The following is a 25056-nucleotide window of genomic DNA, read 5'->3' as shown; positions in this document are numbered from 1 at the left end:
GCTTTTTTACAAGTCCAAACCCTAATCTAAAACAAAAACCCACCCAAAAGATTTAAGAAAATCCTAACACTAGCCCTCGAAGATCCACTTACAGTTCTGAAGTCCCGATATCCAAGCGGCGATAAGTCTTCATCTATCCAGGCAAAAGAAGTCTTCATCCAAGCGGCATCTTCTATCTTCATCACTGTGGCACAGAGCGGGTCCATCCTGAAGCCATCCGACGTGGAGTTCCTCTTCTTACGTTCGCCGCTATAAACTGAAGCTTCAATGCAAGGGACGGGATTCAAGATTGCGTCCCTTGCATTCCTATTGGCTGATTTGAGTGTTAAATTCAAATCAGCAAATAGGAGGCAAGCTTCTGAAATCCTATTGGCTGTTCAAATCAGCCAATAGGATAAGAGCTACTAAATTTCTATTGGCTGTTCAAATCAAATTTGAACAGCCAATAGGATTTCAGAAGCTTGCCTCCTATTGGCTGATTTGAATTTAACACTCAAATCAGCAAATAGGAATGCAAGGGACACCATCTTAAAGCGCGTCCCTTGCATTGAAGCTTCAGTTTAAGGCAGCAACTGTAAGAAGAGGAGCTCCACATCGGATGGCTTCAGGATGGACCCGCTCCGCAGGTATGAAGATAGAAGATGCCACTTGGATGAAGACTTCTTCCGCCTGGATGGATGAAGACATTGCCGCTTGGATGAAGACTTCTTCTGCCTGGATGAATGAAGATATTGCTGCTTGGATGAAGACTTCTTCTACCTGGATGGATGAAGACATCGCCGCCTGGATGAAGGCTTCTTCCGCCTGGATGGATGAAGACATTGTCGCCTGGATGAAGACTTCTCCGCCTGGATGTCGGGACTTCAGAACTGTAAGTGGATCTTCGAGGGTTATTGTTAGAATTTTCTTAAATTTTTTGGGTGGGTTTTTATTTTAGTTTAGGGTTTGGGCTTTTAAAATAGCTAAATGCCCTTTTAAATGGCAATGCCCATCAAAATGCCCTGTTAAGAGCAATGGGTAGCTTAGGTTTTTTTTTATAGAGTTAGGGTTTTTATTTGGGGGGGTTGGTTGGGTGGTGGGTTTTACTGTTGGGGGTGTTTGTATTTTGTTTTACAGGTAAAAGAGCAGATGTCTTTGGGGCAATGCCCCACAAAAGGCCCTTTTAAGGGCAATTGGTAGTTTATTGTAGGCTATGGGTTTTTTTATTTTGAGGGGGGCTTTTTATTTTAATAGGGCTATTAGATTAGGTGTAATTTTTTTATTTTGGATAATTCCGTTTGCTATTTTTCATAATTTAGTGTTTGTTTGTTTTTTTGGTAATTTAGTACTTTGTAATAACGTTTAATTGTATATTTAAATAATTCAGTAGTGTTAGGTTTTTTAATATATAATTTAGTTTATTTAATTGGTAGTTTAATTTAATTTTAGTATAATAGTTAGGGTAGGTTAATTTATAGTTTAAAATTAGTTTATTTTAATTTTACAGGCAAGTTAATTTATATTAAGATAGGGATCTTGTAATTTTAATTTAAAGTTAAGGGGTTTTTAGGTTTAGGGGTTAATAGTTTAATTTAGTTTTTGGCGATGTGGGGGGGCTGACGGTTTAGAGGTTAATAGGTTTAGTTAGTGGTGGTGATGTGGGAGGCCAGAGGTTTGGGGGTTAATAAGTTTATTTAGTGGCGGCGGTGTCTGGGAGTGGCGGGATATGGGTTAATACATTTTTTTTGTGTCAGCGATGTCGGGGGTGGCAGATTAGGGGTGTTTAGACTCAGGGTTTATGTTAGGATGTTAGGTGTAAACGTAACTTTTTTCAACCATAGAAAACAATGGGGTATATTTCATTCTCTTGCAACATCGAACATAAGCTTTCGTTGCTTTCATACTCCCATTGAGTTCTATGGTATCCGTGGCCTCAAGGGTGGCTGTTTGAAAACCAGGTACGCTGCGTCGGAATAGCCGTGAGCGTACCTGTTAAATGTTTGATAAATTGGAAAAAGGGTCAAATAGAGTCGAATGTGTATTCGGAACATCTGTAATGAAGTAAGCATCGATCTGCGTCGGATTGAGATCGCGGGATCGCATGTTACGTCACAAATTTCAACATTTGCCGATCTTGACACTTTGATAACTAGGTCGGATCAATTTCGCAACAATTACAATGTGGAATTGCAGCATATTTTCGGTTGACACTTTCATAAATAGGCCCCTTAGTGTTTAGTGTCCTTTTAAGTATTTTTATTATCACATCATAATTATTATTGTTAAAAAAAAAAAACTGCACAAAGCAGTAATCATTGGTTAAATTGAGGGGATGTGGGGTGTTTGGGAAAAAAAATGGCACCTAAAGTGCTTTTACATGGCGGTCAAGGGGGAGACTGTGTTTTCTTTATAAATATATGTGCATATGCTTAAATATATATATGTATATAATCATATACAGTATATTTATTTTTGCTGCACAATGCTGCTCCCTGTACTGCGCTAGGTGGTTTGCTGAGGCTGCCAGCATGAAAACGAGGCTCCTTTTGGAGCCTATAAAAAGCACTCTCTCGTGAGCGCTTGGCTTTCAGCCATGCGAACGTGAGGTTGCGCTTGCATTGCGCCACACTGTGATACCAGCGCACATTTACATGCATTGGTATTTCTGAGTGGAGCATAAATATTGCGCATGCGTAAACGCAATATTGCGCTCCACTCGTAATCTAGCCCTGTGAATCTATCAAAGAGGGGGATATATATATTGGACACATTAAACTTGTGCACACTCCTCATCCTATCCTCATGGAATGAAGCTAATGTCATATGCCAAAAGACAAACTAAATTTGATTATTCAGTAAATGACAAAGGTTATCTTTGTTTTTTTTTTATAAATCATGGACCTTTAATTTTGACTTCCATTTCCTGTTAACTTATGGAAGAACGATCATCATACATTTAGCCATGGTTGCAATCACACAACTTCCTTTGCACAGTAACTTTATTCTTTACCATTAACTTTGCAAAGTTACCTTACCTTGCGTTACAGACATTGTTTTACTTACTTACCTTGAGGTACATTGTCTCTGGCATCTTCTGTGTTGTTCTACACTGTCTGCAGCTTAGAATGTACAAACTATTAAGATGGGTGTTCTATCATGGCAAGGTCAAAATAGTAATAGTCACCTTAATAATAATTTAAACAGATTGTCCTGCTGCCTACGAGTCACCTAAAAACATTATATTTATCATCTCAGCAAGTCCTGTCAACAGATAAAAATATTCATTAACAAAAGTTTACCATGTTTTAGCAGTAGTAACACTCATATTAAATTGCCAGCACTTATCTCACTAGCTTAAAGTCCAAAAATGGTGCACCGTAACCTGAAGCCTTTCTTTGAATGTTTTAGAGTTTGGTGGTTAGACAGGGCAATGGTTTATAAGGCCCAGTTTACTAGAATACAAATTAAAATGAAGGAATACTTATTTAATGGCAATATAATGCAGAAATTATAAAGCTTAGTAAAGATATGAGGGCCGATTTATCAATGTTTGGCGGACATGATCCGCTGTAGCAGGGTGTGTCAATCAACCTAATCGTACATGATCAGGTGGATTGATGTCCGGAGCCTCAGAGCAGGCAGAGGAGTTAAGGAGCAGCGGTCTTAAGCCTGAAGGCTCAAGCGAAAAAAGGGGTATTTGGCCATTCGGGCCATGATAAATTGACCCCTTATGCTCTAATTTCCCTTTGACTTCCGAACTTCCAAACTTCCAAACTTAAAGGGACACTAAACCCAATTTTTTTCTTTCATGATTCAGATAGAGAATACAAATTTAAACAACATTCCAATGTACTTTTATTATTTATTTAGCTTCATTTTTTAGATATCCTTTATGTAAGAAATAGAAATGTACATAAGTGAGCCAATCACACAAGGTTTCTATGTGCAGCAACCAATCAGAAGCTACTGAGCCTATCTAGATATGCTTTTCAGCAAAGAATATCAAGAGAATAAAACCAATTAGATAATAGAAGTAAATTAGAAAGTTGTTTACAATTGCATGCTCTTTCTAAATCACGAAAGAAAAAATTTGGGTTTCATGTCCCTTTAAAGTGATTGCAAACTTGACATGTTTCAAAATCGGGTCCAGATTCTAAGCAATATTTTACAGGGACTTTAATTTATCACTTCTAATGATGTTACGCTTTATCTTACTTTTTAATCTAGTTGTGCCATTCTAATACACTGCGCTCCATTTGCCTACTTCCAAAATCATTTTTTTTTGTTAGCTAACAGTTTTGACTGTTCTGCAATCAGTGTTCTAGCCGTATGGCACTTACACAATTTAAAAAAAAAAAAAAATTGTAGCTTTTTTTCTTTTGTAGTTAGAGCACCAATTGGATAACATTAAAAACATGTTTTGCAACAGGAAAGTTCTTCTCTGTGAAAGGTACATGCTGAGCAAAAGAGGCTGTTTCTTGGCTGGTAACTAGCCATAGAACAAGCTATTATGCTATTGTTTGTTCCCAGGTTGAGCGCTTCTCTCTTTTTATTTATTAAAAACATGTGAAGTTTATTATGTGAATTATGACACTTAGAGAAGTCTCCCTAAGTGTGATGCGAGAATCCAGACGTGTACCCATTGCTCAGTGTGCCTAGAGGGATATGGCTGCACCTCACTGATGAGGCTCACAATAGGCCGAAACGTACGTCTGGGGTTTTGCTGTTTCTCTCGTTCAGAGAGGGATTGCCTGGTATTTCGGGGTTGGACTGTTTGTGAAGTTAGGATTAGACTGATATGCTACAGGAATGTTCTTCTGTGTGAAAGGCACATGTTGAGCAAAAAGAGGCTGCTTCTTGGGTGGTAACCAGCCATAGAACAAGCTATTATGCTATTGTTCGTTCCCAGGTTGAGCACTTCTCTCTTTTTATTTATGCAAATTATGACACTTAGGGAAGTCTCCCTAAGTGTGATACGGGAATCCAGACGTGGACCCGTTGCTCAGTGTGCCTAGAGGGATATGGCTGCACCTCACTGACGAGGCCCACAATAGGCCGAAATGTACATCTGGGGTTTTGCTGTTTCTCTCGTTCAGAGAGGGATTGCCTGGTATTTCGGGGCTGGACTGTACTGTGAAGTCAGGATCAGACTGATATGCTACAGGAAAGCTCTTCTCTGTGAAAGGCACATGTTGAGCAAAAAGAGGCTGCTTCTTGGGTGGTAACTAGTCATAGAACAAGCTATTATGCTATTGTTCATTCCCAGGTTGAGCGCTTCTCTCTTTTATTTATTAAAAACATGTGAAGTTTACCATCACTTTAAAGTAACATTTTAAATGGCACCAACATCTGTTCTCTACTGCCATTGTGTATTTCATCATTGGATCTCATTATTTGCACTTCCCATTCTCCCTAAAAAGAACATTAAACACTAAATACATTGTATGCACCTCCTTCTAATTATGGGTGCCACCATTTTGGAACCTAGGTTTCGCTTCAGGTATCCGAAGACGAGTTGCTGCACATGATCATGCACATATCAGCACTGGAATGCAGTGAAACCTAGATATCAAAATGGCTGTACCCATGACTAGAGGGAGGCAAGGAATAAACTAAATACTACAGGGAGTGCAGAATTATTAGGCAAGTTGTATTTTTGAGGATTAATTTTATTATTGAACAACAACCATGTTCTCAATGAACCCAAAAAACTCATTAATATCAAAGCTGAATATTTTTGGAAGTAGTTTTTAGTTTGTTTTTAGTTATAGCTATTTTAGGGGGATATCTGTGTGTGCAGGTGACTATTACTGTGCATAATTATTAGGCAACTTAACAAAAAACAAATATATACCCATTTCAATTATTTATTTTTACCAGTGAAACCAATATAACATCTCAACATTCACAAATATACATTTCTGACATTCAAAAACAAAACAAAAACAAATCTGTGACCAATATAGCCACCTTTCTTTGCAAGGACACTCAAATGCCTGCCATCCATGGATTCTGTCAGTGTTTTGATCTGTTCACCATCAACATTGCGTGCAGCAGAAACCACAGCCTCCCAGACACTGTTCAGAGAGGTGTACTGTTTTCCCTCCTTGTAAATCTCACATTTGATGATGGACCACAGGTTCTCAATGGGGTTCAAATCAGGTGAACAAGGAGGCCATGTCATTAGATTTTCTTCTTTTATACCCTTTCTTGCCAGCCACGCTGTGGAGTACTTGGACGCGTGTGATGGAGCATTGTCCTGCATGAAAATCATGTTTTTCTTGAAGGATGCAGACTTCTTCCTGTACCACTGCTTGAAAAAGGTGTCTTCCAGAAACTGGCAGTAGGACTGGGAGTTGAGCTTGACTCCATCCTCAACCCGAAAAGGCCCCACAAGCTCATCTTTGATGATACCAGCCCAAACCAGTACTCCACCTCCACCTTGCTGGCATCTGAGTCGGACTGGAGCTCTCTGCCCTTTACCAATCCAGCCACGGGCCCATCCATCTGGCCCATCAAGACTCACTCTCATTTCATCAGTCCATAAAACCTTAGAAAAATCAGTCGAGATATTTCTTGGCCCAGTCTGGACGTTTCAGCTTGTGTGTCTTGTTCAGTGGTGGTCGTCTTTCAGCCTTTCTTACCTTGGCCATGTCTCTGAGTATTGCACACCTTGTGCTTTTGGGCACTCCAGTGATGTTGCAGCTCTGAAATATGGCCAAACTGGTGGCAAGTGGCATCTTGGCAGCTGCACGCTTGACTTTTCTCAGTTCATGGGCAGTTATTTTGCGCCTTGGTTTTTCCACACGCTTCTTGCGACCCTGTTGACTATTTTGAATGAAACGCTTGATTGTTCGATGATCACGCTTCAGAAGCTTTGCAATTTTAAGAGTGCTGCATCCCTCTGCAAGGTATCTCACTATTTTTGACTTTTCTGAGCCTGTCAAGTCCTTCTTTTGACCCATTTTGCCAAAGTAAAGGAAGTTGCTTAATATTATGCACACCTGATATAGGGTGTTGATGTCATTAGACCACACCCCTTCTCATTACAGAGATGCACATCACCTAATATGCTTAATTGGTAGTTGGCTTTCGAGCCTATACAGCTTGGAGTAAGACAACATGCATAAAGAGGATGATGTGGTCAAAATACTCATTTGCCTAATAATTCTGCACACAGTGTATACTTATAAAATGTATTTTGCATTTAATGTCCCTTTTTAAAAAAAAAAAAAAGCATTGAAATCCTGCATGCTTACATAAAATTCCCATTTTCATAAACATGTGTCATTCCCACATAAAAATATATATTTTTTTTGAAGTCTGAATTACATGAAATGCCATCTAATACTCAGTTTCAGTTTACAAATGTCTTCAAAAACTCTCCTTCAAAACCCATGTTTTAGAATAGAACACAACTGAGCTTGTCACTTCCCTCAAATGTTTGCAATAATCATGGCTAATTATTACTAAACTGTTATTCTTTCATAAAGGTGGTGAGAGTCCATGATCTATGACTCCTTGGAATTGCTCTTCCCTACCACTAGGAAGAGGCAAAGAATTCCAAACCCCAAGAGTTCTATAAAACTCCTCCCACCACACAGTACCTCAGTCTTGTTTTTGCTTCCGCTGGAGGAGGGTGAAGAATGAAAATGTGCACATGAAGGTGCGACGCCTGATCTAGAGGCTCTGATTGGTTGCAGGTTATGCCTTTTTCTGGAGGCTTGGTTTCAGTCTGTTCCAAAACCCTGGGTTCTTAATATAGTTTCCCAAGTTTTTTCTGTTTAATGTTGCTCTTTGTATGGAAGTACTGGGTCTCACAATTGCAGCTTCAGATGCAATTCCATTTGCTCAATTTCACATGAGACCTCTTTAGCTTTGTATGTTTCACCAGTGATGCAGGGATCATACTCAGCTATCTCAAAGGATTCTGGATCACAGTACAAGTCGGTATCTGACTTGGCAACTGGTTAATCAGTTCTTTTTCCAGGAGGCTTCTTTTGCTCATCATATCTGGACTGTGATCAATACAGATGCAAATCTTTCAGATTAGAGTGATGTTTTGAGGTCTTTGAGACCACACAGTGTTTGGGCTCCTCTGAATGCAAGGTTGCCAGTAAATGTTATAGAACTCTGTGCTATTTTCAGGGCTCTTTAGACTTCTGCACTTTCAATCAGACAATGTCATAACAGTGGCTTTTATCAATCATCGGGGGGGGGACCCACAGTTCCCTAGCCATGGGGGAAGTGTCTCAAGTTCTCTCATTGGCAGAATTAAATACTTGTCTAGTCTCTGCAGTTCATATTCAGGGAGTGAACAACTGGGAAATAGATTTTCTCACTCGTCAGTCTCTGCATCCAGGGGAATGGTCACTTCACCAGGATGTGTTCAATCAGATTGTGGGGATCTTTATGATCTCCCAGAGATAGATCTGATGGCTTCTCATTTGAACAACAAACATCTCAGGTACTTTGCGAGATCCACAGACCCTTAGGTGGAGTTTGTGAATGCTTTAGTAGCCCATTGGTCATTTCAGCTGGCTTATCTATTTCCTTGTCTGATTCATCGTCTCAGAATGATTTCCAAGATAAGGCTAGAGAAATTGTCAGTAATCCTGAATGTCCCAGCTTGGCCTAGAAAGGTTTGGTATGCAGATCTAGTTCAGATGTCCAGTTTTCCTCCTTGGCCTCTTCCGTTTTTACCAGCCCTTCTCTCTCAAGGTCCATTCTTCATCCGAATCTCAAGTCTCTAAGCTTGACGGCATCGACATTGAACAGTTAGTTCTTAAGCATAGACGTTTCTGATATTGAAACTATAATCCAGGCTTGTAAGTCTGTGACTAGGAAGATTTATCCTAAGGTCTGGAATGCTTTTATTTCTTGGTGTATAGATCATGGCTTTTCCTGGCATTCTTTTAGAGTTCCTAGAATCTTGCAGGATGGTTTGGAAAAGGGCCTACCTGCCAATTCTCTGAAAGAGCAGATTTCTGCTCTTACAGTTTTGTTTCAAAGGAAGTTTGCTAATCTTCCTGACATTCAATGTTTTGTTAAAACTTTTGCATGAATAAATCCTGTGATCAAGCCGATTTCTCCTCCCTGGAGTCTTAACATGGTATTAAAAGTTTTGCAGGCTTCTCCTTTTCAGCCTATGTATAAAGTGGATATATGCTTTTTCTTGGCAGGTTTTGTTTCTTTTGGTTATTATTTCTGCTAGAAGAGTTTGTGAATTGTGTGTTCTTTCTTTTTGCCATCTTTATCTTATCTTTCATCAGGATAAGGCAGTCTCAAGGACTAAATTTGATTTCTTGCCTAAAATTGTGTCCTCAGCCATAACAGTAGTGGGATTGTTACACCCGTCTTTGTGTCCTTATCCCAAGAATGCTTCAGAGAGATTTTTGCATAATTTGGATATAGTTAGAGCATTGAAGAATCATATTAATGCTTTTAAGGATTTCAGACAAACTTCTAGTTTGTGCATTAACTTTTCTGGTTCTATGAAAAGACAGAAAGTTACTGCTGTTTCTTTGGCCTCTTGATTGAAATGTTTGATTCCCAAGGCAAACATGGATACAGATCAGCCTCCACCTAAATTGATTACTGCTCATTCTACAAGATCAGTTGCCACTTCCTGGGCTTTCCACATTGAGGCTTCAGTTGACCAAATTTGCAAGGCAGCTGCTTGGTCTTCTTTGCATACTTTTATTAAGTTCTGCCATTTTGATGTTTTTGCGTCTTCTGGGGCAGTCTGTAATAGGAAAGTCCTTTAGGCATTTGTCTGTTGATTAAGTTTTAAGTGAATTAAAAAAGTCCCTTTTTTGGGGATGTGGATATAGTTTTTCAGTGAAAAAAGATGTTTATTAAATCCCTCCCTTTGTTGTTCATTACTCACGGACTCCACAGCTTGGGTATTAGTTCCCAGGAGTAATTGATTGTGGACTCTGACCACTTGTATGAAAGAAAACATGATTTATTTTTAGCTGATTATTTCTTTGATGGTAATAAGATTCCATGATGCCCCACCCTATGATTTGTTTAGGTGTTGTTTTTCACTTATGCACATCTTTTTTCCTTATTCCTTTTATTTTTGCTTGTTACGGTACCAACTGTGTACCAAGGGTTAATACCAGATGAACAATGTCCTGCATAGGGAATCAGCAATTCACAACCCAGCCAGTTTCAGGTTTAAAACAGAATGTCATTTATTAAAGGCTAGATGCCTAGTATTTATACAGGTTTGACACCCCCCCCCCCCAGATGGGGGTTGAAAGACTGTTGTACATTACATGGAGGGAACAAGCCCTTTGACATGATACAATAGAATTATATTACTTAAACACTTCAACCACAAGACACTCTTGGCCCTTCTTATCACTTAGGCGTTTTCTCTCTGGAGGTGATCAAACAATAGAATGCTTAGCACTAATTAGATTATAGCTGGAGCCAGCAACTCTGTCTTTAGAAATTAGTTTCTTAGCTAAACACAATTAACTCCTTCAGTCCTGACAGAAGGGTCTGTCACATATCTCCCCCGTTGTGGAACACTCCGGCAGACCCGGCTTGACCCTTTGGCGGGTCAACCTGGGGATGACCGGACTAGGAGGTGGTAGGCATGTCAGTTTGCCAGGACAATCCATCTGTATTCCCGTTATGAGAGAGAATTCCTGTCCATACAAAGAAGGGTTCAACTTCCTCAGTGCCCAGACTAGGGCTAAACAGTCCTTCAAAATCCCATCAGCTTCTTTACGAGTTTTCTGTACCTGCTCTTTATAGGTATCCACAATCCCTTCATACTGACATAGGGTGCCCTTGAGTTGCTGCACCTCACTATGAGCCAGCGTCAGCTTCTCCTCAAGTGTCGCTAAGTTTGTCTTTAAGGTTTCATGTCCCACTCTCAAGCTGGTGTTTTCTGCAGTCTGTCGGTGCAGCTTGTCTAGCAGAGATTCACGTTCTAAACGTGCTTTTTCCTCTGCGCTCCTCTTCTCCTTCATCAGCGCATTGTAACGGGACTTCCACGTATCAATAGCGGATAGAGATTTACTGAGCTCAGCGTCCTGGGGCTTAGCAGCAGGGGGGTCAGTCTCTGCTGCACAGATCTGGGCACGGGTAGTCACAGAGTTAACATCAGCGGGACCCATAGGAGCGTAGGCAGAAACAAGGGGGGCCAAGTCATTTCCAAGAAGAACATCAGCAGGTAAGTCCTTCTTGACCCCCACATTCACAGGTCTAGCGCCCACTCCCCAATCCAAATGTACCCTGGCAACAGGTAGGCTGAACACATCGCCCCTTGCTACCCTCACAGCCACAGTGTCTCCAGTGTACTGTTTCTCAGACACCAAGTTCTTTTGAAGCAAGGTCATGGTAGCACCAGTATCCCGTAGACCACTGACCTTCTTCCCATTCACTTTAACCAGTTGCCGGTTATTCCGGTGGGCAGCTTGCACAAGGTCTGTCTCATGTAGGATGCTCCAGCATTCTTGCGCCTCTACGTAGCGGGCCGCAGGCTGAGGATTACGTGGGATTCCGCCGGCAGGTCTTCTCCAGGACTGCGCTTGGTTCGCTGCGTTTAGGGGACACTCTGGTCTTTTGTGCCCTAGTTGCTTACATCCAAAGCATCGAATCGGTTGTGAGTAGCCCCGCAAATTGAACAGGGCTCTCTGAGGGTAGTTCGTGGCCGGAGGCCGTGTGGTATAGCGGTGCACCGGGGTTTGGTAACTGGCAGCTGCTGGGGTGACTGGGGGTCTGTACTCCACTCTAGCAGGGGGCTTAGTGGTAGCAGTGTCCAGTTTGCGGGCATCCGTATACTCATCTGCCAAGCGAGCCGCTTCCTGCAGGGTGGAGGGTTTACGGTCCCGAACCCACTCTCGAACTCCTGCGGGTAACTTGTCGAAGCAATGTTCCAACAGGAATAGCTGCAGCACCTCTTCCCCAGATATGGCTTGGCACCCCGCTATCCAGTGAGCTGCTGTGCGGTGCACCTTACATGCCCACTCAAGGTAGGAATCTCCAGCTAATTTAACAGTGTCTCTGAACCGCCTCCGGTATGCCTCCGGTGTAACCGCATACCTGGAGAGCAGAGCCTCTTTTACCGTATTATAATCCCTGACTTCCTCATCTGGAATGGCCCGAAAAGCCTCTCTGGCCCGGCCGGATAATTTTCCAGATAATATCGTGACCCAGTCCTCTGCGGGTACCTTGTGTAGTGCACATTGCCTCTCAAAATCCGCAAGGTACCCATCAATCTCTCCTTCTGTTTCCAGGAAGTTTTTAAAAACTGCAAAATTTACTTTTCTCTTTTCCATCTTAGTCAGTATTGTAATAATCCCCCTCTTCCTGAGGTTACTGGCTTGTGTAGTTGCTCTTCTGGGCGATAAGGTTCATTCCGTCGCTGCCACCAATGTTACGGTACCAACTGTGTACCAAGGGTTAATACCAGATGAACAATGTCCTGCATAGGGAATCAGCAATTCACAACCCAGCCAGTTTCAGGTTTAAAACAGAATGTCATTTATTAAAGGCTAGATGCCTAGTATTTATACAGGTTTGACACCCCCCCCCCCCCAGATGGGGGTTGAAAGACTGTTGTACATTACATGGAGGGAACAAGCCCTTTGACATGATACAATAGAATTATATTACTTAAACACTTCAACCACAAGACACTCTTGGCCCTTCTTATCACTTAGGCGTTTTCTCTCTGGAGGTGATCAAACAATAGAATGCTTAGCACTAATTAGATTATAGCTGGAGCCAGCAACTCTGTCTTTAGAAATTAGTTTCTTAGCTAAACACAATTAACTCCTTCAGTCCTGACAGAAGGGTCTGTCACATTGCTCTTATTTATTTTCTTACCTCATTTTGCTTGGCTCTACATTAGACTGGTGTACTTGTTGGGTGGGAGGGTTGTTATAGAGCTCTTGGGGTTTGTGAATATTTGCCTTCTCCTAGACATAGAAGAGTAATTCCCAGGAGTAATGAATCATGAATTCTAACCACCATGAAATAAATTAATTTATCAGGCAACCATATAGTATGTTATATTCTACTCTTTCCTTACACAGATGAAGATTTAAAGGGCCATTAAATAATGCATAATGGTGTCATGATGCCCCCCGCTGTCTTCCGGTCTCCCCATGGCTGGCTACTCTCTTCGGCGCTACGTTGCCTAGCAACATGATGCGCATGCTGAGCCGTCCCACTTGGCTGGCGTCAGGCGGGTTCTTATTTTAGTGGCTCTGTCTTCTGGTGCCCATTTGTTTTCCCTCTTTGCTGTGGCTTGTTCTGTGAGTATGCTTCTGCTGCTTATACTCTATACTGCCTGATACCAAGCTGCCAAACTTTGCCTGCCTGACTATGTTGTTGCTTAACCCTCTACTGCCTGATTCCAAGTTGCCAAACTATTAGGACCAGATTAGCCTTTGATGAAGTGAGCTGATACGCTCACGAAACGTGTAAGGCACGTGACGCACGTTCGTGACGTCACATCCGGAATTCCGATTTACACGCTGAGATTGTTTACAAGCTGCTCCGTGCAGCGATATATTTTCCTCAGCTATTTTTCTACTTTTTGATTCCTAGGATACCTACAACGGTCCTCCTGCCCAGCACTATACTCAAGTAAGTTAACTGCTATCTGCTCGTTACCACTTTTTGCCGTGCTATTTGGCCACTTACTATTTTATATTTTATTCCTTTCATTTCCTTCACCGTTCAGGGTTTTTTCCATTTTTGGCAACCTACTCTCGTACCACATCTCCCTTATTAGCATATCAGCATATTATTTTTATATATTGTATTTGTTATTTATATATTTTTATATTTTATTTGAATAATAAAATTGTTTTTAAATATTTTAAATGTAATATTTTGTATTTTTTCATAACCTTTGATCCACATACACATATACATTTTTATATCTATAAAAAAAAAATTTATTTTTATTCTGGTTCAGCTCATACTAAATAGGAACTTCCTTCACTTCTACCCTCTGTCCACTATTACAGTGTGGTAAGAACTGGAAATTCCCACAAGTAGCCTCCGTTTCCACAGTAACCGTTTCCACAGTAACCGTTTCCACAGTAACCATGTGGTTGTCTCTTGGTCCTGTATACTTATAATTATCATTATCATTTTACATATCATTTTATATATACATATATATAATTTTGGTGCATATTCTCCTGTCTCCCTCATATGTGGTGCTCGTGTTTGGTGTCAACACACACCACTTATTTCTACTCGTCGCTGATCGCTGGTCCCTGTGATCTAACAGGTGAGCATTTACTATCACTTATTTTTATCTCAATAACTCAACACTTATCTGGGGATATTCCCATTTCTGTTTTCCTCCCCCCAACTTGCTTATGAGGAACATCTTCTGCAAGCGCTATTAGAACACACCCGATTCAACCTTTTACTATTTTTTAGTCTTACCAAGGAGGAATGAGACATCACTAATAGCAGCAGGCATTGGACATCTTCATAGAGCATTTTATTGTACAACAACTACTGCTCTAATTTTGGCGCAACTACCAACAACCCCCTTTCTTCATATATTAGGACCAGTTAGAAAATAATTCATGGGCTGACGTGTGCAACAACTCTCCTTAAGATATCTAGTGAAACCTAAGTTGAGGTTCTAAAATGGCAGCAGCCATAATTTGAAAGGTGCATGTCGTTTTTAATGTCCCTTTAACATTCATCACTATTATTATTTGGCAAAACTGATCTCCATTATGAGGTGGACCGTAGGCGTGGAAGTAATATTTTCCTGGCTTGAAAATTAACAGTAACACTACGGTCCCAATCCCATTGTTAAAACTTTTGAGCTCTCTGTAGCATGCCCAGTGCCCTGCCCTACCTTAGTTAAGTCAGCCGGCAGCTGGGTCAGCCTCCTCCTCTGCAGTCCTCTCAGGCTCCACCGATCCCACTCGTCAGCACCACAACAGCTCCACTAGCACTTCTTCTGAGAGTTCTTCTCACCACCATGTGCGGCGTGTCAGACAGGAAGGCGGGCGGCAGGTCTTAAACGTCACGTGACCTCAGCGAAAAGCTGGTGACGTGACCGTTGTATGGTCAAAATATTTTTTTTTTTTAAATCATGCCGTTACATATTCAGTGCACTGCCAACTAACATGTGCCACCCCCCAAAATTTGCCGCCTGTCAGGGGTTAAGTGTGTTCTGTACCTTTAATTACCAAGCAGTGATTCTCTATTTAAGGCTCCTCCTCTGTTAGCACTTTGCTTGGTAATTTGGCAGTTCTCTATTGAACATAGAGCTCCTCAGAAGACACCTAGCCACTTCCTGAAATCACGCTTTGATTCCAGCATTTACTCCTACTATCTACAACAATTACCCTGCTCCTGTCTTCCTGCAAGTATCTTGTTACTTTCTACATTGTGCTACTTGCCTGCATCTTCACTTTCTCCTGTCACTGGAATTCAAGTCGGCTGGCTGTGTGCTCCTTCCGGAGCATGTGACGTCACACCCGGCTCTCCTCTGATCTCCAGCAACCGCTGCTGTTCTCACTCGCTATCAGCCTAGCGTGTCTAATTCCCAGCTGCTTCAAGACTGCTCTATAGACATTATTCAGGCACCGGACTGGGCAAGGACAGCTCTACAAGCATCGCTCCTCTCATTCCCACTGCTCTTTGAGCATAGAGGTATTCAGGCACCGGACTGGGTAACACTTTATCTTTCATTACATTTTTGCCTGTATTACTATTTGTCAGCACACAGCATATGGAACTTCACTGCTTATATGCCTCTAAAAACTCACAAGCTATTGTAAGCTCATCTGTGTTTCTCAGCTACTATTGCAACATAGTAATAGACTTTACTCGAATTGTTCAGTGAATATTTACCTCCAACTGCAACTCTTCCTGAACCTATTCCTTGAAGTCTGAATGTCTGTATGAGTGCAAATTGTATATATTTTATGTGATTGGCTGGAAGCTTGTTTTCTCCTGGGACTGTGAATAGTTATTTTAAACCTGCAGTAAATTCAGGACTGACCTAATCTGTGCATAGCACTATATCTTGCTTTGTGTGTTTTCCCACCTTGTGCCACGGGGTTAACCCTTCACACTGTTTCATCACAGTTGTGACCCTCAGTTCAATGAATATATCAGGGGTCTCATAAGTTAAATCTCAGAGATCCCGAGGTAAGGTGTGAGGCTGAGTGGTCCTGTGATATTCAGAATATTAGTATTTTACATTCCGTTACAAAGTCTTACATCGCTCTAGGCACCGGCCTTGTTGGCCTATGCAGTAGTATAGATATTTTGCTAATATTTATATAATAAACACACATATATCCATAATGTTTAGCTATTAAGGGTGATATTAAAAGTGGCGTGCTATCAAATTGTTTGATCTCGTGCTAATTGTACTTATAGTGAAGGTTTAACACAGGAGGGATAGTGGCATATTGCAAGTGAAAAGCAAAAAGTTAGTGAGTGAGCAAAACATGATGTGTGCTAACTTTAGGACTTCAGATATTGCTACCACGTTAACTTCTTCCTCATGTAGACATCAATGGACCACACTGCAAAAAAAAGCAACTAATACTCGCGCGCTAACCCGAGAGACTGCGTAAGACTTAGAGGTAATTTTGAATATTTTACATTTCAATGTTCTTTACATAGCAGAAAAAGTTATTTTCATTTTTAAATATAAATATATTTATATATTTATAAAACCATATAAGGAAAAGAGAAATGATAGTTAAAAGATAAAGGACATGATAGAAAAGGGAAAGGATTCCCTGGCCAGCACTTCTCATTAATACACCATAAAAAATAACAGATGTGGTGTGTCTAGCAGTCAAGGAGCCAAACTCAGACAAGAAAAATAATCAAAATACTCAAAGTTGATACAATGAAGTGAACAATTTATTAACTAAGCAAAATAACTCTTACAAATTAAATAACCACAGTGAAATAAAAAACCATGGCCATGGCGATAAAGCTATCTATTTGTCTAACTAATATTGCACATTAGAGGCTCAAGGGATAAAATGTGGCAAATTAATATACAATATGACCCTTGAAGACAATATCAATATGGCATACTAAGTGCAAAGTAATTGTGACAATATAATAGCAGCAATACTGGAGGTGAGACCAATTCGTCAATGGTGATAACCATAATATAAAGATGCTATGTAAAGTGCAGTTCGTGCATCAATTAGTAAGCAACAATAAATGAAGCAAGCAAGCTAACAAACAGGTTAGTGGCGTGATAGCCATTGCAAAGCGTTAGTTGTTATCCAGCAAAAAGTTCCATGCAGTGTTAGTGCTTCAGTAACACAAAGATTGTTGCAATTTTTGATCACAGTGCAGGTCAAAGCAAAGGTTTGTTAAACATGTGCTGAGTTAATGCACGGCGGCATCAATTGATGAAGACAATGATAGATAAGCAGGTTCACTAATCAACGATAAGCCAGCTTGAAAATGACAGTGTTCCAAATGAAGAAACAATACTGTTAAACGTTGTATTGAATGGTGAACAAACAGTTAAAGGCAAGGTCCTACAGAGAGGTATACTCTCATCTAAGGGGCCTTCCGTGTAATCTCACCACTCCATCGTATGGAACGGACTTATCTGAGACAAAGTGCAGACGATCGGTCAAACTTCTCCATTAGCCAGCTATAGCTTATGCCAGGTCATGTGTTGGGCAGCGCTTCCTCCTTTACTCGGGCGGCCTTTCCAGAGACATGTACAAACACGCAACACGTGTTTCGCCGCTAGGAACTTCCGGTGCGGCTTCTTCACAGCGTATCAGTGCTACTGGTATCATCTTCCTCCCGGAAATTTATATATCCAAATTGCGGAGGCCAAGGGCTTGTCTTAATCCTCCAATCTGTACGCTTGCTGCTCACTTAGGTTGTTAGCATCATTAGTAAAAATAGAGACTATCAAATAGCCATATTCATACATTAAATAGTTTATAAGGGTGGTCATGTTGCCTGTATTTACACAAAAGCTGGTCACATCACTGAATAAAATAAGAAGATGTATATTTACAAATTTTACTTTTACATGTTGTTGAAATTAAGCAAATTCCCTGCAGTTGAGGTAGGTAAGTCTAAAAATATATAAATATAGAGATATTTAGAGAAAGGGGGCATAATTTATTTCTTCATTTAACCCATTGGGGTTCATTGTGTTCATGTTAAATATCCATTTACACTCAGCTTGTAGAAGCTGCTTATATAGATCACCTCCTCTCTTTTTGAGATCAATTAGTTCTAAGCCCATTACCTTTAGGCATGTTGCCACACTGTTGTGATGGGTATAAAAGTGTCTTGCAACACTACTATCCTTCAAGTTTTTGTTTTTAATATCCCTTTTGTGTTCTTTGATTCTGTCACGTAGCTCTCTATAGGTTTTGCCAATATAGGATACCGGACATGAACAGGAGATCATATAGACTAACCCTTCACTTCGACATGTTATATGTCCTTTAATTTTGTGTCTGTTATTGTGTCTGTCAATGACAGTGTCTCTTTTTAGGATATTTTTACATATGCTACATCTGCCACAAATAAAATTAGCATCTTTTTCTTTATGTGCAGATAGCCATGTCCCTTTAGGTTTGTTTTGGGAAAAATGGCTATGTACCAATTTATCCCTCAGATTGAGGGCTCTCCTGGGAGTTAAGACTGGCTTTTCACCCACTACTGTTTTAACAATTGGATCAATATGTAGAACTTCCCAATGCTTATTAAGAATGGGTCTAAGATCTTCCCATTTATTATTATAAGTGGTTATAAATCTTATTTCATTTTTACCTAGGTTAGAGTCTTGACGATTACTGTATAGGGTTTCATCCCTGGTCTTGTTACATATTCTGGAGTAACTTTGTTTTAATTGTTTCAGAGGATATCCTCTTTCAGTTAGTCTTACTTTCAGATCATCAGCATGAGTTTTAAAAGATTCAGTAGTAGAGCAATTACGTTTACATCTCACGTACTGGCCATATGGGATGCCTTTTATCACGGAATTAATGTGATGGCTGTCGGCTTTCAGTATTGTATTAGCTGAAGTATCCTTACGATGAACTTCAGTTTCCAGTACACCATTTCTGGATGAAATCAATAAATCCAGAAATGTTATACTGGTAGTACTATAATTATATGTGAACTTCAAGTTTAAATTGTTATTATTCAATTTTGCTATAAACTCCTTCAGCTCATCTACCGTTCCATTCCACAAGACCAGCACGTCATCAATGAAACGGACCCACAATTTTAATTTTTCCTCATACTGTGAAGCAATATCAAGAACGCAATCAGTTTCCCATTTACCTAAATATAGGCATGCATACGATGGGGCACAACTAGCCCCCATCGCTGTCCCTAAAATTTGGCAATAACATTTTTCGGCAAAGATAAAATAATTATTATTAAGGACAAAGTCCAAGAGTTCTAATACAAATTTGGTATGATTTTTATATTTGGGTCCTCTCTGTTCAAGCTAATGTTCACAAGCTTTTATGCCCAGTTTGTGAGGAATATAGTGATTCCACATAAATGGATACCAAAATTGTGTTGTTCTCAACTGTTAAGCCATCTATTTTTCTCAGAACATCCCCTGTGTCTTTTATGTATGAGGGAAGGGTTTCTATGAAGGGTTGTAGGCAGTAATCAATGTACTTGGATACATTCTCACCCAGGTTACCCTGTCCTGAAACAATAGGTCGTCCTGGTGGTGGACTTTTATTTTTGTGGAGTTTTGGTATCGTATAGAACGTTGCTGTTCGCGGATTTTTAATGTTCATAAAGTCAAACTCTGCTTTATTAATGATTTTGTTTCTCATAGCCTGGGTGAGAATGTAATCCAATTCGATCTGACACTCCATAGTTGGATCACTGTTTAGTAACCTGTAATGAATTTTATCATTAAGCTGTCTAAGACATTCTTGTTTGTAATCTGTGGTGTTCATTATTACAACATTGCCACCCTTGTCTGATGGTTTCACAGTGATCTCCTTGTCTTGCATTAAATCATTCAATGCCCATCGCTGCTTTTTAGTAAGGTTATCGTCATAGCCTGTATGTAAATCTAATTTCGCTATGTCGTTTTCCACTAGCTTGACAAAGCTATTCACTGATCCTACCATAGATAATGGTGGCATGTACTGTGACTTATTCTTCAAAGTGGTGTATCCAATATGTTCAATGTTTAAATCTTGTGGTCCATCAATAGGGTCTTGTGATGCTTCTACCAATGATGGTCTACTCTCACTATGTAGTGCAGTTAGATTATCTAGCAATTATTTATCCCTCATGTCTAAGGTTTGTTGTTTTGGGTTACCTTGATGTATTTTATTTAACACGATTTTTCGTGCAAATAAATTTAGGTCCCTAATGACTGTGAATTTATCTATTTTATTTACAGGAGAGTACGATAGACCCTTTTTCAAGACCTCTTCATGTGCCTTATTCAATTTTTTATGTGATTTAAATCATTATTGCCTTGTATCTTTGTACAGGGTTTACAGTATATTTCTACTGCTGACTTCTCAGTGGTGAGATTACACGGAAGGCCCCTTAGATGAGAGTATACCTCTCTGTAGGACTTAGCCTTTAACTGTTTGTTCACCATTCAATACAACGTTTAACAGTATTGTTTCTTCATTTGGAAAACGGTCATTTTCAAGCTGGCTTATCGTTGATTAGTGAACCTGCTTATCTATCATTGTCTTCATCAATTGATGCCGCTGTGCATTAACTCAGCACATGTTTAACAAACCTTTGCTTTGACCTGCACTGTGATCAAAAATTGCAACAATCGTTGTGTTACTGAAACACTAACACTGCATGGAACTTTTTGCTGGATAACAACTAACGCTTTGCAATGGCTATCACGCCACTAACCTGTTTGTTAGCTTGCTTGCTTCATTTATTGTTGCTTACTAATTGATGCACGAACTGCACTTTACATAGCATCTTTATATTATGGTTATCACCATTGACGAATTGGTCTCACCTCCAGTATTGCTGCTATTATATTGTCACAATTACTTTGCACTTAGTATGCCATATTGATATTGTCTTCAAGGGTCATATTGTATATTAATTTGCCACATTTTATCCCTTGAGCCTCTAATGTGCAATATTAGTTAGACAAATAGATAGCTTTATCGCCATGGCCATGGTTTTTTATTTCACTGTGGTTATTTAATTTCCAAGAGTTATTTTGCTTAGTTAATAAATTGTTCACTTCATTTTATCAACTTTGAGTATTTTGATACTTTGTCTTGTCTGAGTTTGGCTCCTTGACTGCTAGACACACCACATCTGTTATTTTTTATGGTGTATTAATGAGAAGTGCTGGCCAGGGAATCCTTTCCCTTTTCTATCATGTCCTTTATCTTTTAACTATCATTTCTCTTTTCCTTATATGGATTTATCTTTATTGTCGATTCCCCCTGTGCACCCTCTGACATATTATAATTTTGTCTGAGGTTTCTCCACCTTATTATTAACCCAGGTTGTATCTAGGAGCAGGTTTGACCGATAAATTAACTCTCATATATATATTTATATATATATATGATAATTTTGTTGTAAAATATATATCTAGACCTTTATAATTATATTAATTTATAAATATTCATATATTTACAAATACTAAGTGAAGAACATTGAAATGTAAAATAATTACATGAAATAGTTAAACACGTTATAAAATATTAAAATGGTTTAAAAATATTACTTTTCAAGTTTTGAGGTATTTCATTGGAAAGGGCTACAAAGTGTGTGTATATGTATATATATATATATATATATATATATATATATATATATATATATATATATATATATATATATATTAAAGTCTGTGTGTGAAAAAAAACTTAAGGATATAACCTGACGAGCACAAACAAAATAGTTTACTTTCAACTTATAATACTCGCGCAAGTCATGATATTGCCCATGTACCACTTGTAAACTATCCATAAATGTTTAAAAAGTATATAAAAGTATATAATGTACTTGTGAAGCTGAACTGATGATAAATGAAGCACTAACATTTACTTTTAGCAGATAATGTTTAAGACTTTGATTATTGTAGTCCATTAAACAATTATTTTATTGATATCAGTATAATCTCATTGGATATATGTGCAACGTTCACAATTCAGCCCATAAAGATATAAATATATTGGCAGCCGATATGCACATGTTTGTACCCAAAAAAAGAAGATTGCACTGCCCATACCAACATTATCATCATTAAAAACCAGAGGAGAGGATGCTGGAGCAGCAGAATGAGAATAAGTAGTCTGGTCAGTTTGTGAGATTAGCTAGTTATTCTGAAGGGCAGTTGTATTGTTCTCTGTTTCCAATGTTCAACAGCCATTATCAATGGTTAACTGCACCTTTGTGGGAAAATGGAGATTTCAAATCATGGCAGTTATCAAGTTTGTTTGTGTTTGACTTATAAGATTGTGATTGCTTTGATTAAAAAGATTTTTTTCTATATTGAATGAGAATTTAGAAAATATTGGAATCAATTCCTAAATTTTATTACAAGACCAGAGACTCATATTTTGCTTTCTTTCCTTAACTACTTAAATGCAGTCTTTAAAAGTATAGATAATAAATACAAAAAACTGTCAATATTTGAAAAGGACAGTTAAAACAAAGTACAGATCAGTGACCAATAACAATGTAGAACTGATTAGACCAACACAAAGTAACCAATCAGATTCATAATATAACTTATAAACTGTCCAACATATAATAACACATCCTCTTTCTTTTACTGCTTCAGTATAAGATAAGTATTGTGTTATAATTTTATAATAATTGGCTTGAGGTTGTTCTTTTCAAACTTCAGCTTATTATTATTATTTTCAATTATTCCCTATTCATTTGTCATATACAAATTTCTTATATTTTCATTGTTATTGTTATTTTTATTTTTATTTTATTTGTTTGTCTCTTACATTTGTGTTGTGGTATTTACTTTATTATTCTCCGTTTTTGGTCTCATTCAGAGTTTTTTCGTTGGTTATTTCTTGTGTTAACTTATATATAGTTTCGCTTTTACCCCCTTGTTTTCTATGCTCTTCTGACCTTATTCGCTGTATTTCTGTCTTTTTCGTTTTCTATTTCTCTTCTCTTCGTCGCATCTTCCGTCCTCCATCTTGGTTAAGAATTTTCAGCCCTTCTGCGCATGTGCAGTGCGTTGTCATTCTTGCTACGCACTTACGTTTTTTCCAGCCGTTTCTCTACATCTCAGCTGAGCTATTGCCGGGTATAGTCGCAACTTTGTTGCGATCTTGAAGAAAAGTTTCCATTTACATTATATTGAATATTCAGTTTATAAAACAGTGTTTCATCTCCATCTACTGTTTTAATCTGGCATAACATTTGTTCACACAACTGTTTAAAATAGATTTATTATATATATTATTATTTTATTATTGTCTTAATATTTAACACATTCTTTGGGGCAATTCTTTAATTCTAGTGTTTAGAAATTATTTTCAGCATTTAGTTAGATATATCTTTATTAATATTTTATTAATATTTTATTAATTTTCTATATTGAATTTTTCGCAAAATGTCTCAATCTTCAGATTTGAATCCTTCACTTAATACTGAAGGTATTCAAAAGATGATAGACATTTCTATGAATGCTATGTTTGAAAAAATTCTTTTTTGATTAATAAATCAAATTCCAAAAAAGCTATTTAAAGGAAAAGAACTGTTTATAGTGCAATTAAAACTAGAAAGAAACTAGTTCAAAAGTCTCTTCAACTTGCTTCAAATTTGTCTGTTCCTTGCAGGAAAGGAAGAAAAACACCTGCTTTATCCTCTACTCCCAAGAGGTTACTGATGGGAGAGGCTTTGGCCAATAAAGATATTTCTGATGTTTCTGAGACAGAAGTTAATTCTGATTCATCATTAGATTCAGTCAATTCTGAGGAATATATTTCTCACTCTTCCTCAGAAGATTCTTCGGCTTCTCTGAAAATTAAAAAATTAAAAAAATGTCTTAAAAAGTCAAAACATTCTGATTCTAATAAAGTTAAATTTTATGATTGTCTAGGTAATCCTAGATTCAATGCAGATGATTTGCACCATCCGAGATCTGCGGAGTGGTGCCCTTCTTCTGACATTGCTGATTTTATTGACTACCAGCTTCAGCAACCCCTTTAAAGGGATTCACGTAATAAAATGAGGGCTGAGTGTCCCAGACCCATGTTGCCAAACAATGCAAGTTGCACTCCAGAAGTCGACCCAAAAATTTTGAAATGTATAGGTTCACCTGGGTTTAAGCTCAAAAAAGGTATGGATAGGGCTTGGAAGATATGTCAGGATAAAATGCCTGACACTATTGGCCCCCTATCAAAATTATTTGATCTATCTGAACAGGCAGTTTACGATAATTCTAGATCCTGTCATTGTAAGGGAATGGTTTCAGAGAATGCTTTCCTTTTTAGGCAATGCTAACTCTGCAAAGTATACGGAACGCAGACGTAATTTACTTAGAAGAATTGACCCCAGAGTATGCGATTTCGCTGTTAATGAAATACATCCAGATACTAAAGGTCTGTTATTTGGTGATACATTTATCAAAGAATTAAACATTTATGTGAACACTTTCTCTAATTTAAATAAAGTGAGAACGTCCATGAAAAAAGATATTCCATCAAGATCGTTTCTCTGTGCAGGCTGGGAAAGGTAGAGGCCGCTTTCCCGGGCCTTGCTTCATACCCCAATAGGTCTCATTTCTCAAACTAGCAGTTCCAGCAACAAAGACAATATCAAAACCCAGTTTCCTCAGGTTTTTTCCCATCAAGAGGAAGATTTGGAACCCCAGGATCCAGCATTCAAGACAAAGATCCCGTGCTTCACAAGGTAAACCTTTCTTTTCCCCTTTCTCATGTTTTTTCCCAAAACATAATAGGAGGCAGATTATCTCTTTTTGCTCACAATTGGAACCTGATTATTACAGATCAATGGGTTCTTCACACCGTTTCAGGTCTTTTTATAGATTTTATTTCTCCTCCTTTTCAGAATGATCTTCCTATTCCAATAAAGTTTTCAAATTCAGAC

Source organism: Bombina bombina, chromosome 7, assembly GCF_027579735.1.
Source record: "Bombina bombina isolate aBomBom1 chromosome 7, aBomBom1.pri, whole genome shotgun sequence".
Classification (NCBI taxonomy): Eukaryota; Metazoa; Chordata; class Amphibia; order Anura; family Bombinatoridae; genus Bombina; species Bombina bombina.
The sequence above is the reverse complement of the archived record's forward strand: the minus strand, read 5'-3'. Positions refer to the sequence as shown.